Genomic DNA, 14,104 nt, shown 5'->3' on the forward strand with positions numbered 1-14,104 from the left:
ACTTAGACCAAAACACTCTTTGGAAGTTGATGGCAAGCTATGGAATTCCAGAGAACATATTCTCCCTGGTGAAGAATATCGATGATGGAATGAGCTGTCAAGTCTTGCATCAAGGGGTACTCTGATAAATCTGACGTATAAACTGGTGTGTGCCAAGGCTGTTAGATGTCACCATTCCTATTTTTGCTTGTGGATTGATTGGATTTGAGGCAAGCAACATCAGACAGAAGAAATGGCATACAATGGACCTTCACCAGGCAGCATAGTACACCATGGCTAGCACTGTGGCTTCACAGCTCCAGGGTCCCAGGATCGATTCCCCACTAGGTCACTATCTGTGCGGAGTCTGCACGTTTTCCCCGTGTCTGCGTGGGTTTCCTCCGGGTGCTCCGATTTACTCACACAGTCCAAAGATGTGTAGGTTAGGTGGTTTGGCCATGCTAAATTGCCCTTAGTGTCCCAAAACGTTAGGAGAGATTATTGGGTTATGGGGATCGGGTGGAGGTGAGGGCTTAAGTGGGTCGGTGCAGACTCGATGGGCCGAATGGCCTTCTTCTGTACTGTATGTTCTATGTTCTATGCTCACAGAACAGCTGGATGATGTAGACTTTGCGGATAACTTGGTTTTATTATCCCACAACTACGTATACATGTATGTAGGAGCAGGAGCGACATGGTGACACAATAGTTAGCACTGATGTCTCACAGCGCCAGGGACCTGGGTTCAATTCCGGTGGTGGGTGACTATGTCGAGTTTACACTTTCTCCCAGTGCCTGTGTGGGTTTCTTCCCACAGTCCAAAGATATGCAGGTCAGCTGGGGCTATGGGGTTAGGTGAATGGGGTGGGGGAGTGGGCCTAGGTAGGGTACTCTTTCAGAGGTTCGATATAGACTCAATGGACCAAGTGGCCTCCTTCTGCACTGTAGGAATTCTATGGTTCAAGATAAAAGCTGTCACTTGACGCAAATGCCAGTCAAAAAGTTGGCCTGAACATCAATATAGAGAAAACAAAGATAATGCAAATAAACACCAGGAATAACAATTGAATTAAGGAAAGGAACACTGAGCTGAATGAAGTAAAGTCTTTTACCTATTTGGGTAGTGTCGTAAGACGAGACTGTAAAGTTCAGAATTGGGACGGCTGGGGCCACTCTCTCCAACCTCTGGGAATCAAGAGAGATCACCAACTCCACAAAGCCAAAGATCTTCAATCCAACATAAAGTCAGCTTTCCTTTATGGCTCTGAAACATGGAGGACCACCAAAGCAATGTTAACAGAAATACAATCCTTCATCAACAGATGCCTCAAAAGGATCCTTGGGATACATTGGACAAATACCATCAATAATATTAGGCTATGGGAGAAGACAAAACAAGACCCAAACATCCAAATTAAAATGCGAAAGTGGAATTGGATAGGACATACTTTGAGGGAGCCATGGAACAATATTATGTGGCAAGCTCTCACATGGCACCCACAAAAGAAAGCAAGGAAGACTAAGAAAAACATGGAAGGCGGGATACAGAAAAAAGCCACGGCAAAACATGGAGAGTTTGGCCCAAGACAGGATGAGATGGATAGAATTCATCCGTGGCCTATGCTCCATCCAGGAGTCAAAATGCTAAGAAGAAGAATGTTAATGCCATTCATTGGGCGGCACAGTAGCACAGTGGTTAGCTCAGTTGCTTCACAGCTCCAGGGTCCCAGGTTCGATTCCCGGCTTGGGTCACTGTCTGTGCGGAGTCTGCACGTTCTTCCCGTGTCTGCGTGGGTTTCCTCCGGGTGCTCCGGTTTCCTCCCATAGTCCAAAGATGTGCAGGTTAGGTGGATTGGCCTTGCTAACTTGTCCTTAGTGTCCAAAAACGATTAGGTGGGGTCACTGGGTTACAGGGATAGGGTGGAGGTGTGGGCTTAAATAGGGTGCTCTTTCCAAGGGCCGGTGTAGACCCGATAGGCCGAATGGCCTCCTCCTGCACTGTAAATTCTATGATTCTACGAGTCATTTGCTGTTTGAGATGGTCACATTTGTAAGTTTGACTACAATCAGTAATGTCTGCACCCTTCTATATTGTCCTTCCATTAAAGAAGCATAGGTAGTTTTAGGTGTGAATAACAGATGTCCAGTGTTCTCAGGCAAATGAAAAGTCTCTTTTTGAGCACCATCAAGGACAGAGAAACCTTAAAAATAAAGGGGCTGGTTTAGCACAGGGCTAAAGAGCTGGCTTTGAAAGCAGACCAAGGCAGGCCAGCAGCACGGTTCAATTCCCGTACCAGTCTCCCTGAACAGGCGCCGGAATGTGGCGACTAGGAGCTTTTCTCAGTGAGTTCTCCCAGTGAGCCAGAGAGAAGACAGCCAGAGTGAGACAGCAAAGAGTGAGTTTGGGAATTTGAATCTAGGTGGGAATTGAATTGAATCAGTAAGGCAACTCCTTTTAAATTTCAGGAGTTTAAATTAATTTAAATTAAGCTAATATTACAGTGTAGGTTAACAAGGGCTGCCCCACCCACCCACTCAACTGATTGGCAGTTAAGTGTCAGTCACTTTAATCTACTTTGATCTAAAAGCAGGTGGGGGAGGGGAGTCAATTCAGGACAGTTTAAAAAGAGCAACTTGTAAACTCACTCCCAGTGAGTTCTCCCAGTGAGCCAAAGAAGACAGAGCCAGGAGTGAGACACAGCTAAGAGTGAGTTTGGGAATTTGAATCTAGGTGGGAATTCGAAGCTGGGTGGGGAGGAAGTGCTTTTTATCCCTGGTACGTGAACTGGTAAGTAGTGTTTCTGTTTTTCTGTTTCTTTTCATTGGTATATTTATTTATTTTTTTCTTCGTTCTTTATTTATTTATTGACATTTTTGGGGGGGAAATTGTAATTGTTGAAGTTAACCGAAGGTTTAAGACATGGCAGGAGATCTCAGACCCGTGTCATGCTCCTTGTGTGAGATGTGGGAGCTCAGGGACACGTCCACTGTCCCTGGCTCCTTCACGTGCAAGAAGTGTGTCCAGTTGCAGCTCCTGTTAGACCGCTTGCCAGCTGTCGTGGTGCACATAGGCACCAACGATATAGGTAAAAAACAGGACGAGGTCCTACAAGCTGAATTTAGGGAGCTAGGAGTTAAACTAAAAAGGAGGACCTCAAAGGTAGTAATCTCAGGATTGCTACCAGTGCCACGAGCTAGTCAGAGTAGCAATTTCAGGATGGATAGGATGAATGTGTGGCTCGAGAGATGGTGCAAGAGGAAGCGATTCAAATTCATGGGGAACTGGAACCGGTTCTGGGGGAGGTGGGACCAGTACAAACCGGATGGTCTGCATCTGGGAGGACTGGAACCGATGTCCTGGGGGGGTGTTTGCTAAAGCTGTTGGGGAGAGTTTAAACTAATGTGGCGGGGGATGGGAACCGATGCAGGAAGTTGGAAGGTAGTAAAACAGGGACAGAAATAAAAGGCAGTAAGGGGGAAAGTGTAAGGCAGAGAAGCCATAGTCAAAAATCAAAAAGGGCGACAGTACAAGGTACAGTGACTGAGGGGAGCTCAATGAATAGGACCAGGAATACTAAAAGGAATAAAACGGGAAGTGAAAACATTAATGGTAAGCGACGCGGCAGGTTGTTACATGAAGATATGGGTTCGACGACAAGGAAAATTAGGAGAAAGGTTAAGAGGAAATAAACTTAGGAGAGGTTACTGATCGAGGTGTTAAGATTCAGAACAGAGGTAAAAAAGCCAACATAAGTGTACTTTACCTGAATGCTCGTAGTACTCGGAATAAGGTAAATGAGTTGATGGCGCAAATCATCGTGAATGACTATGATTTAGTGGCCATTACTGAAACATGGTTAAAGGATGGTCACGACTGGGAGTTAAATATCCGAGGGTATCAAACTTTTCAGAAGGACAGAGTGGATGGTAAGGGAGGTGGTGTAGCTCTGTTATTTAAGGATGACATCCGGGCAACAGTAAGGGATGACATTGGTGCTATGGAGGATAAGGATGAATCCATTTGGGTGGAAATCAGGAATAGTAAGGCGAAAAAGTCACTGATAGGAGTAATCTATAGGCCACCAAATAGTAACATTATGGTGGGGCAGGCAATAAACAAAGAAATAACAGATGCATGTAGAAATGGTACAGCAGTTATCATGGGGGATTTTAATCTACATGTCGATTGGTTTAACCAGGTCAGTCAAGGCAGCCTTGAGGAGGAGTTTATAGAATGAATCCGCGATAGTTTCCTAGAACAGTATGTAATGGAACCTACGAGGGAACAAGCGGTCCTAGATCTGGTCCTGTGTAATGAGACAGGATTGATTCAGGATCTCATAGTTAGGGATCCTCTCGGAAGGAGCAATCACAATATGGTGGAATTTAAAATACAGATGGAGGGTGAGAAGGTAAAATCAAACACGAGTGTTTTGTGCTTAAACAAAGGAGATTATAATGGGATGAGAGAAGAACTAGCTAAGGTAGACTGGGAGCAAACAGTGAAACAGTTGAGGAACAGTGGAGAACCTTACAAGTGATTTTTCACAGTGCTCAGCAAAGGTTTATACCAACAAAAAGGAAGGACGGTAAAAAGAGGGAAAATCGACCGTGGATATCTAAGGAAATAAGGGAGAGTATCAAATTGAAGGAAAAAACATACAAAGTAGCAAAGATCAGTGGGAGACTAGAGGACTGGGAAATCTTTAGGGGGCAACAGAAAGCTACTAAAAAAGCTATCAAGAAGAGTAAGATAGATTATGAGAGTAAACTTGCTCAGAATATAAAAACAGATAGTAAAAGTTTCTACAAATACATAAAACAAAAAGAGTGGCTAAGGTAAATATTGGTCCTTTAGAGGGCAAGAAGGGAGATTTAATAATGGTAGATGGGGAAATGGCTGAGGAACTGAACAGGTTTTTTGGGTCGGTCTTCACAGTGGAAGACACAAATAACATGCCAGTGACTGATGGAAATGAGGCTATGACAGGTGAGGACCTTGAGAGGATTGTTATCAGCAAGGAGGTAGTGATGGGCAAGCTAATGGGGCTAAAGGTAGACAAGTCTCCTGGCCCTGATGGAATGCATCCCAGAGTGCCAAAAGAGATGGCTAGGGAAATTGCAAATGCACTAGTGATAATTTACCAAAATTCACTAGACTCTGGGGTGGTCCCGGCGGATTGGAAATTAGCAAACGTGATACCACTGTTTAAAAAAGGAGGTAGGCAGAAAGCGGGTAATTATAGGCCAGTGAGCTTAACTTCGGTAGTAGGGAAGATGCTGGAATCTATCAATCTATCATCAAGGAAAAAATAGCAAGGCATCTGGATGGAAATTGTCCCATTGGACAGACGCAGCATGGGTTCATAAAGGGCAGGTCGTGCCTAACTAATTTTGTGGAATTTTTTGAGGACATTAACAGTGCGGTAGATAACGGGGAGCCAATGGATGTAGTATATCTGGATTTCCAGAAAGCCTTTGACAAGGTGCCACACAAAAGGTTGTTGCATAAGATAAAGATGCATGGCATTAAGGGGAAAGTAATAGCATGGATAGAGGATTGGTTAATTAATAGAAAGCAAAGAGTGGGGATGAATGTGTGTTTCTCTGGTTGGCAATCAGTAGCTAGTGGTGTCCCTCAGGGATCAGTGTTGGGCCCACAACTGTTCACAATTTACATAGATGATTTGGAGTTGGGGACCAAGGGCAATGTGTCCAAGTTTGCAGACGACACTAAGATAAGTGGTGAATCAAAAAGTGCAGAGGATACTGGAAGTCTGAAGAGGGATTTGGATAGGCTAAGTGAATGGGCTAGGGTCTGGCAGATGGAATACAATGTTGACAAATGTGAGGTTATCCATTTTGGTAGGAATAACAGCAAAAGGGATTATTATTTAAATGATAAAATATTAAAACATGCTGCTGTGCAGAGAGACCTGGGTGTGCTCGTGCATGAGTCGCAGAAAGTTGGTTTTCAGGTGCAACAGGTGATTAAGAAGGCAAATGGAATTTTGTCCTTCATTGCTAGAGGGATGGAGTTTAAGACTAGGGAGGTTATGCTGCAATTGTAGAAGGTGTTAGTGAGGCCACACCTGGAGTATTGTGTTCAGTTTTGGTCTCCTTACTTGAGAAAGGACGTACTGGCACTGGAGGGTGTGCAGAGGAGATTCACTAGGTTAATCCCAGAGCTGAAGGGGTTGGATTACGAGGAGAGGTTGAGTAGACTGGGATTGTACACGTTGGAATTTAGAAGGATGAGGGGGGATCTTATAGAAACATATAAGATTATGAAAGGAATAGATAGGATAGATGCGGGCAGGTTGTTTCCACTGGTGGGAGAAAGCAGAACTAGGGGGCATAGCCTCAAAATAAGGGGAAGTAGATTTAGGACTGAGTTTAGGAGGAACTTCTTCACCCAAAGGGTTGTGAATCTATGGAATTCCTTGCCCAGTGACGCAGTCGAGGCTCCTTCATTAAATGTTTTTAAGATAAAGATAGATAGCTTTTTGAAGAATAAAGGGATTAAGGGTTATGGTGTTCGGGCCAGAAAGTGGAGCTGAGTCCACAAAAGATCAGCCATGATCTAATTGAATGGTGGAGCAGGCTCGAGGGGCCAGATGGCCTACTCCTGCTCCTAGTTCTTATGTTCTTTTCACAGTAACTTCATTTGAAGCCTACTTGTGACAATAAGCGATTTTCATTTCATTTCATTTCACCTTTTAAAAAAAAACCTCCAAAAGCTATCCTCGTTCATCATAAGTTCAGTGAATTCAAATTTCCTGAAACTAACGCTAAAAGCAAAATGTTATCAACTAAAGAGGGAAACAATTGAATTTGTAACCATGAGTGTTTAAAAGGACACTGGCCTCCAGCAGTTCTTGCAAATCTACACCTCGGAATACAAAGGCTATGCAGCTCTTTCCGGCATCTGTTAAGACCTGCTCTCTCTCTGGAGAGAAGTCAGGAGAATGGGGATGAGAAAAATATCAGCCATGATTGAATGGCGGAGCAGACTCGATGGGCCGAGTGGCCTAATTCTGCTTCTATGTCTTATGGACTTATGGTCTCCTCTGTTGAGGCGGAACACCAGACTATCAAACATCAATCTGGCTGAGAGGCAATGGTCTTGCCTCTTGGTCAGAAGAGTTAAAGTTCCATGTCAAATAATTTGGGTGGAATTGTGGTACAGAATTGAGGGAATCTTGTCTTGCTGGATTTTCCAACTTTTGAATGTAAACTTTATACTCTTGTCCCCATTGGGCCTGTGGATGTAAAAAGGTTCAAAGGCACAATTTGAAGAAGAGCAATCCCAATGCCCTGGCTAATATACCTCACTGAACTATAATATCAAAGAATAGATGATCTGGTCCACAATCATATTTTCTGCCTCTTATTTTTGTTTTGTGCAGATTTCCTCTTGCCTTCACTTACCTAACAGCACTTCAGTGCATTTCAAAAGAAACTCAGTTGCTGGAACCCTGAAGATTTGAGTAGATGCTGTACAAATGCAAGCTTCCTCTCAAATCTTAGATTTAAAATTTCACAAAATGGTGATGACGAGAATTGATGTTCAATGCGGAGAGCACAAATTCATAAAAGCATCTTCCTTTATGTCAGCTTTGCTCAGCTGGTATATATTTGTCTCTGAGTCACAAGATTGTGAATTCAAGCCCCACTTGAGAATATAACTGAGCTGACAGTATTGAGAGATCCTTCAGATGAGACATAAAACCAAGTTACAGTCTGCCTGTTCTACTGCCGCAGATGGGCATTGAAGAGCCCGAGATTTCTGGCGCCTTAGTTAATGGTTCTGCCTCAGTCAAAATCTCCAGAGCGGACTGCCTTCTCAATCATCTATCACATTATTGTTAGTGGGAACTAGTTATGTGTAAAGTAAATGTTATTTCATAACTGCTATGACAGCAGATACCAATCAACCTAATTCATTGTATCTGAAGCACTTTGGTTAATTTTCAAAAGGCATGGTAAGACACTGAACAAATATATATCTCTGTGTAATAAAAGCAAAATACAGCGGATCCTGCAATCTGAAATGGAAACAGAAAATGCCGGAAAAACTCAAACAGGTCTGGCAGCATCTGTGGAGAGAGAAAATCTTGTTAACCTTTTGAGTCTGTGTGACTTCTCCCTTTTTGAACGTTTTAATTTAGTTTGGGTCTCAGAGCCATTCTATTCTGTAAGCTACCAATGCTCTTTGTCTCGGTGTCTCCTTCATTTCTTAATTTTTGTTTGCATCCTATAAAAGCCAAGACAGTTATGAAGCTCGTCTGGTGAAAACTGATGAAAATTGTTATTTGTTCTGACAGATGGGTGGTCAGAGGGATACGCTTCTGTGTACGCTTTTTAAATCCAGGTCTGATGAAATGAGTTACCAGAGGAGAAAGCTGTTAGATTAAGAACCCATTACTCTGACACGATTAAGGGCGAGGTAAACAAATCACTAACTCCGGGGCTGGATTCTCCGCTGCCAATGCTGGCAGCGAGATTCATGGGGCGAAATTCTCCGCCAACGGCGGGGTGTCCGCCAACTGGCGCCAAAGACGGCGGAATGCTCCGCATCTTTGGCAGCCTAGCCCCAACATTGAGGGGCTAGGCCGACGCCGGAGGGATTTCCGCCCCGCCAGCTGGCGGAAATGGAGTTTGTTGCTCCGCCAGCTGGCGCGGAAATGCGGCGCATGCGCGGGAGCGTCAGCGGCCGCTGTCAGTTTCCCGGCGCATGCGCGGGAGCGTCAGCGGCCGCTGTCAGTTTCCCGCGCATGCGCAGTGGGGAGAGTCTCTTCCGCCTCCGCCATGGTGGAGGCCGTGGCGGAGGCGGAAGGGGAAGAGTGCCCCCACGGCACAGGCCCGCCCGCGGATCGGTGGGCCCCGATCGCGGGCCAGGCCACCGCCCCCCGGGGTCAGATCGCCCTGCGCCCCCCCCCAGGACCCCGGAGCCCGCCCACGCCGCCTGGTCCCGCCGGTAAATACCAGGTTTGATTTACGCCGGCGGGACAGGCAGTTTCTGGGCGGGACTTCGGCCCATCCGGGCCGGAGAATTGAACGGGGGTCCCGCCAACCGGCGCGGCCCGATTCCCGCCCCCGCCCAATCTCCGGTACCGGAGACTTCGGCAGGGGCGGGGGCGGGATTCACGGCGGCCAACGGCCATTCTCCGACCCGGCGGGGGGTCGGAGAATGACGCCCATGATCTGGTGGAGAATATTGTGTGGAGCAGAAAATGGGTTTGGTGCCCGGCATCGATTTCGTTGCGATACTCTGGTCTCTGGCTGGCGGGAGCATCGAGGTTCGCGCGTCGCGCCAGTGACCCAATGCGAATCCATGATTTGTATCGATTTACCTACGATTAACGAGCTGGACACCGGATGCTCAACTCCTCTGCAATGCCCCACCTCTCTCAGGCGGTAGTCACGTGGGCGTGAATTACTGCACGCGTTAATTAGTGCCTGGGTGCTGTGGTTGTTGAGGAGGAGCAAGGTGATAAGAAAATTATCAAAACACTTCAGCCTTGCAGGGGGAGGTGTCTGCCAGGGCCTCAGGGCTTAGCGGGGAACAACTTGGTTGCAAGTGTATGGACTCAGGGTGTCCCCCTTGGGATTGGGGTGGCCTGACCCAGACCACCATTGCTGCATTATTTCATTTAAACCCATCCCGTAGCTGCAACTTACAGGCTCCTGGCAGTTCACACTGCCGACTGATCACTGTGTCCTGTGTATGCTCAAAGGTCTTCGGGTCATTTGGGAACCAACTCAGCCCTCCCTCTAGAAACCCCCATCCTGCAGCAGTATCATCAAGGGGAAGGGTGTGGCCATGCTCGGTTACCGGCCCACCCTGTGTTGGCACACCCCACAGCAGAGGATGCAGGGAATTAGCAGAACTCACCCCAAACCAAGGTCAAAGGAATCCTCATCTTGCTAAAGGACACATGCACCGTGGCCGCTGAAACCCTCCGTGGCACACCGCCCCTCTCAGAGTAGAAGCCTCACCAGCGACACTATCAGCTAGCCCACCACTGAGGATCACCAGCTGTCTCGAAGCCCTGCATATCCACTGCAACCCTGATCCCATCCATTCTGCCCCTGGCCAGGAAACCTGACCAGCTCCCTGTCACAACCTGTGTGTTAAACCCAGGCGGTTCCTAACACTGCAACTAAAGTCCCAGCAAACATCCCTCGCTCACAACCAACTTTAGGACCTACCTGCACACCAACCTCTTGGCATGGAGGCGACTGACAGCACACGTTGACCGTCTCCAACACACAACCATTTTCCTGGTCAGGGTGGAGAAGGCTGCCACCTGCTGCCGTTCGTCGTGCCTGGGCGCAGGTGGCAGAGTTGGTCAGCGCGGTGGGCAGCATCGTCCGGACCGGCAGGCAGTGTTGGAAGAAACTCCAAGACCTCCACTGAGGCCACCAGCTACCCACCGCCGGGGCTGCATGCATCGGACTGCCTAACACTGTAGTTTTATGAGTCGTTCCCCCCCACCCACCCCCAGGAAAAGGCCGCACATAACCGCCGGGAGTTGAAGAAGACAGGCAGGTGACCAGCGGCCGAGCAGAAGGCCCTGGATGTGGCCGCCAGCCCAGAGGAACGGGAGGTCGCCAGGGTGGAGTGCGGCCATGAGCGAAGAAGTGAGACTCCGCTAAGTTGCAGTTCCCCATGATACATGTGCCGATACCCCACCATCTCCACCCTGACACCCACATCACCCTCACTGCCAGGGTGCCAGGATGGCACAGCCAAGATACCCATGTGAAGTGCCAGGTACCACCACCTGCTCTGTTCCCGACCACCCGGGCGTCTCCAAAGACCTGGGAGACACCCCCAGGTGCGGTTACGCCTGGTCCACGTTTGTGTGGACCAATACTAAATGGCCCCTTGACGACTTCTCTCAGACTCGGCTGGTGATTGCCGGGGGCCGGGTGAATCTGGCATCTGGGTATTTAAATGAGCCATTAGGCTCATTTAAATATGCAGATCTGGATCTTGCCCAGCAAGTGAGAGATCCAGTTCGCGCCGAGCGGGGCAAGTCGGGTGACTTGTGATCGGCCCGGCGCTTGGCACGGAGCTAGATTTGGGGGTATCACACGATTCACCCGTTGTTCCCGGATCCGAGCTGGGCGCAATTGGGTCGCTGAATCACGCCCAGTACTTATTCAAATCATCTTCTGAGCCTTCCACATATAGTTTATAATAATTATAATAATAATGATCTTTATTATTGTCACAAGTAGGCTTACATTAACACTGCAATGAAGTTACTGTGGAAAGCCCCTCGTTACCACCCTCCGATGCCTGTTCGGGTACTCTGAGAGAGAATTCAGAATATCCAAAATACCTAACAGCACATCTTTCGGGACTTGTGGGAGGAAACCGGAGCACCCGGAGGAAACTCATGCAGACACGGGGAGAACCTGCAGACTCCACACAGACAGAGACCCAAGCCGGGAATCGAACCTGGGACCCTGGCGCTGTGAAGCAACAGTGCTAACCACTGTGCTACCGTGCTGCCCTTTACTTCTGCTTTTATCAAACTCCTATGGAAAAACATTGCTCTGTGATTTCTTATTTTAAATCTATTTGAAGGTTCCCATAACACTGTCACACTTCTAATGTGACTTTCCTATTAAGCAGTAACTTGTGACAATAAAGATTATTATTATTATTATTATTATTATTAAGCATTGAATCAATGAGCTAAAATCACCCTGCAATTGACAAAAGCTTCCACTGGGTGGCATTTCCCCCCAAATTGCTCAAACTGTTTTGTGAAAACAATTCACCACAGGTGAATATTTTTGTTTTATTCCTAAGTAACTGCAACCTCCAACATCCAAAAGAAAGATTTAAACAGAATTAAAAAAATAAAATAAATGCATAAATCCACAGCAACATGATTACATTGATCCAGAAACTTCTTTTATGTCTAATAATAACTTTGTTAAGGTTTTACTTGAAGGTCTCTGCCTCTCCCAAAAGCTTGGCCGAGGACTTGACCCTTCTGCCCAGAGCTATGGTGCTGAGACCTGAATTTGGACTGTGCAAGTACAGATCTCCCAAACTACAACTCTTTAGTTCTTGCATCTATCTTGACATTTGAGCAGTGGACACTTGGTTGTTTTTCAAAATCGTTTAATGAAAAACTAAGGAAAATTTCAGGACCACTATGAACTTTATCGTCCTTTTATATAATAAATATATATAATAATGTGTGTAGGTGTGTGTAAAACAACACTAGGTATCTGATGTAGCCTTTGTGCACTATAAGCTTCAGGAAACCATATTAAGCAGAGGACGAAAGTGTGACATTGCGAGAAAGTCTCGATCAAAGAGACTGCAAATGAAAAAGGGGAAACAGAGACCTCTCTTATTCAGAGTAATGTTAGATGTCTGGAAACTGTTTACACTGATGAGACAATTATGAGCTGTTTTTTCTTTCATGGGATGGGGGCATCTTTGGCAAGGTCAGCATTTGTTCCCCGTTCCTAATTGCCCTTGAACTAAAGGGGCTTGTTTGGCCATTTCAGCAAAAATTAAGAAGCTGTGGATCTGTAATCACGTGTGGGCCAGAGCAGGTAAAGCTGGCAGATTTCCTTCCCTAATGAAATGAGTGAACCAGATGGGTTTTTATGTCAATCATTGGACTTCTCATGGTGACCATTACAGAAACAAGCTTTATATTCCAGATTTATGAACAGAATTTAAATTCCACCAGCTGACAGGGTGGGACTTGAAGCCACTACCCCAGAGCATTTGTCCAGACTGTCGGATTCCGACTCCAATGATAATATCACCAGACAACTGACTCCCCAAACATATTATAGAAAAAAATGGGTGGTGGTGGGATGGGGTTGAGTGGGGGGAGGGGGGGGGGGGGTGCACACAAGAAGAGTTAGAGATACACAAACAAAAAAGACAAAGTTTACTCTACAAATCAAATGAGCAGAGGTAACAGAGTGTGACATAAATGCTTGAAGACACAATGAGGACCAGTCAACAGCCATGCTGCACCCGGCACACATCCGCCATACCGGGAGCATAGCGGGCGTGCCCCTAAGTGGGCGCTGGACAGAGCGGCCCACTACAGGTGCCGGCATCTGGTTTATGACCTCACTGGTCATGATGGGAGTGGTGGCATTTGGTGACCCCGCAGCTGGGTGTCTCTCACCTGGGAAGGGGGGGGGGGAACGTTGCCGCCGAATTGGGAGGGGGTTTCGTATCTGATGTTGGCTAGAAAGGGGGGGGGGCCTTTGCCAACGAGAAGGGGGAGGGGCCTTTAGGGAAACCCTTTGGGAGGGGTCCGATGCCAGCGATCCTTGAAGGGGGATATAGGTAAGAGGGGATTGATGGCGGCAATGATGGTGGGGGCGGTGGAGGTGGGCGGGGTGGGGGGTGGGGGGGGGGGGAAGGCGCAGGACACTGAAGCTCAGATTCCTGTGATGTTTTTGTAGGAGGGGGTCTGCATTCTCACTTTGAGATCGGAGTGCCCTTTAGAAAGGTCTCACACATCACTTTTCCTGTGGATTTCACCCTGGTTTCAAAAATGACCAAGTGTGGGTGGATTGCGATGGGAATCACGCCAAAACATCCGGCTCAATTCGCACTGGTTTTCCCACCCAAATTGATACTTTGTCATTTTTGCGGAGATTTCCACCCACCGATTGTGAGTGAAGGGTTTGGGGGATGGGTAAGAGGTCAACGTTGGAGGGGTGGAACAATTTTAACAGAATAATGCCAAATCTAAGGAGTTCAAAGTGACTAAAAAGTCAGCTTACTCAGCTGCATAAATGTTGACCTCGTTTGAATTTTAAAACAATTTATCTTTATCCATACAAATTATAATAGAAATAATTGTCATGAGCTTCTAATTAGGTAAGCACAGTATTAGAACTGTTACCGATGATTATATAATTTATATTATTTTATCCCTGCTTTTATTGGTTGAACCATAATATTGTTCATTTGTACTGTTCATTCTTTTGGTCTATATGTTTTTCAACCCTGCATCTAAACAATTAAGTTTTTATTTGTTGAACATTAATTACTGTCAGAGCTATTGAGTATATCCAGCAGATCTTGTTTTTATTTCAGATTTCCAGCATTCACAGT

The sequence above is a fragment of the Scyliorhinus torazame genome, chromosome 4 (assembly GCF_047496885.1).
Source record: "Scyliorhinus torazame isolate Kashiwa2021f chromosome 4, sScyTor2.1, whole genome shotgun sequence".
Classification (NCBI taxonomy): Eukaryota; Metazoa; Chordata; class Chondrichthyes; order Carcharhiniformes; family Scyliorhinidae; genus Scyliorhinus; species Scyliorhinus torazame.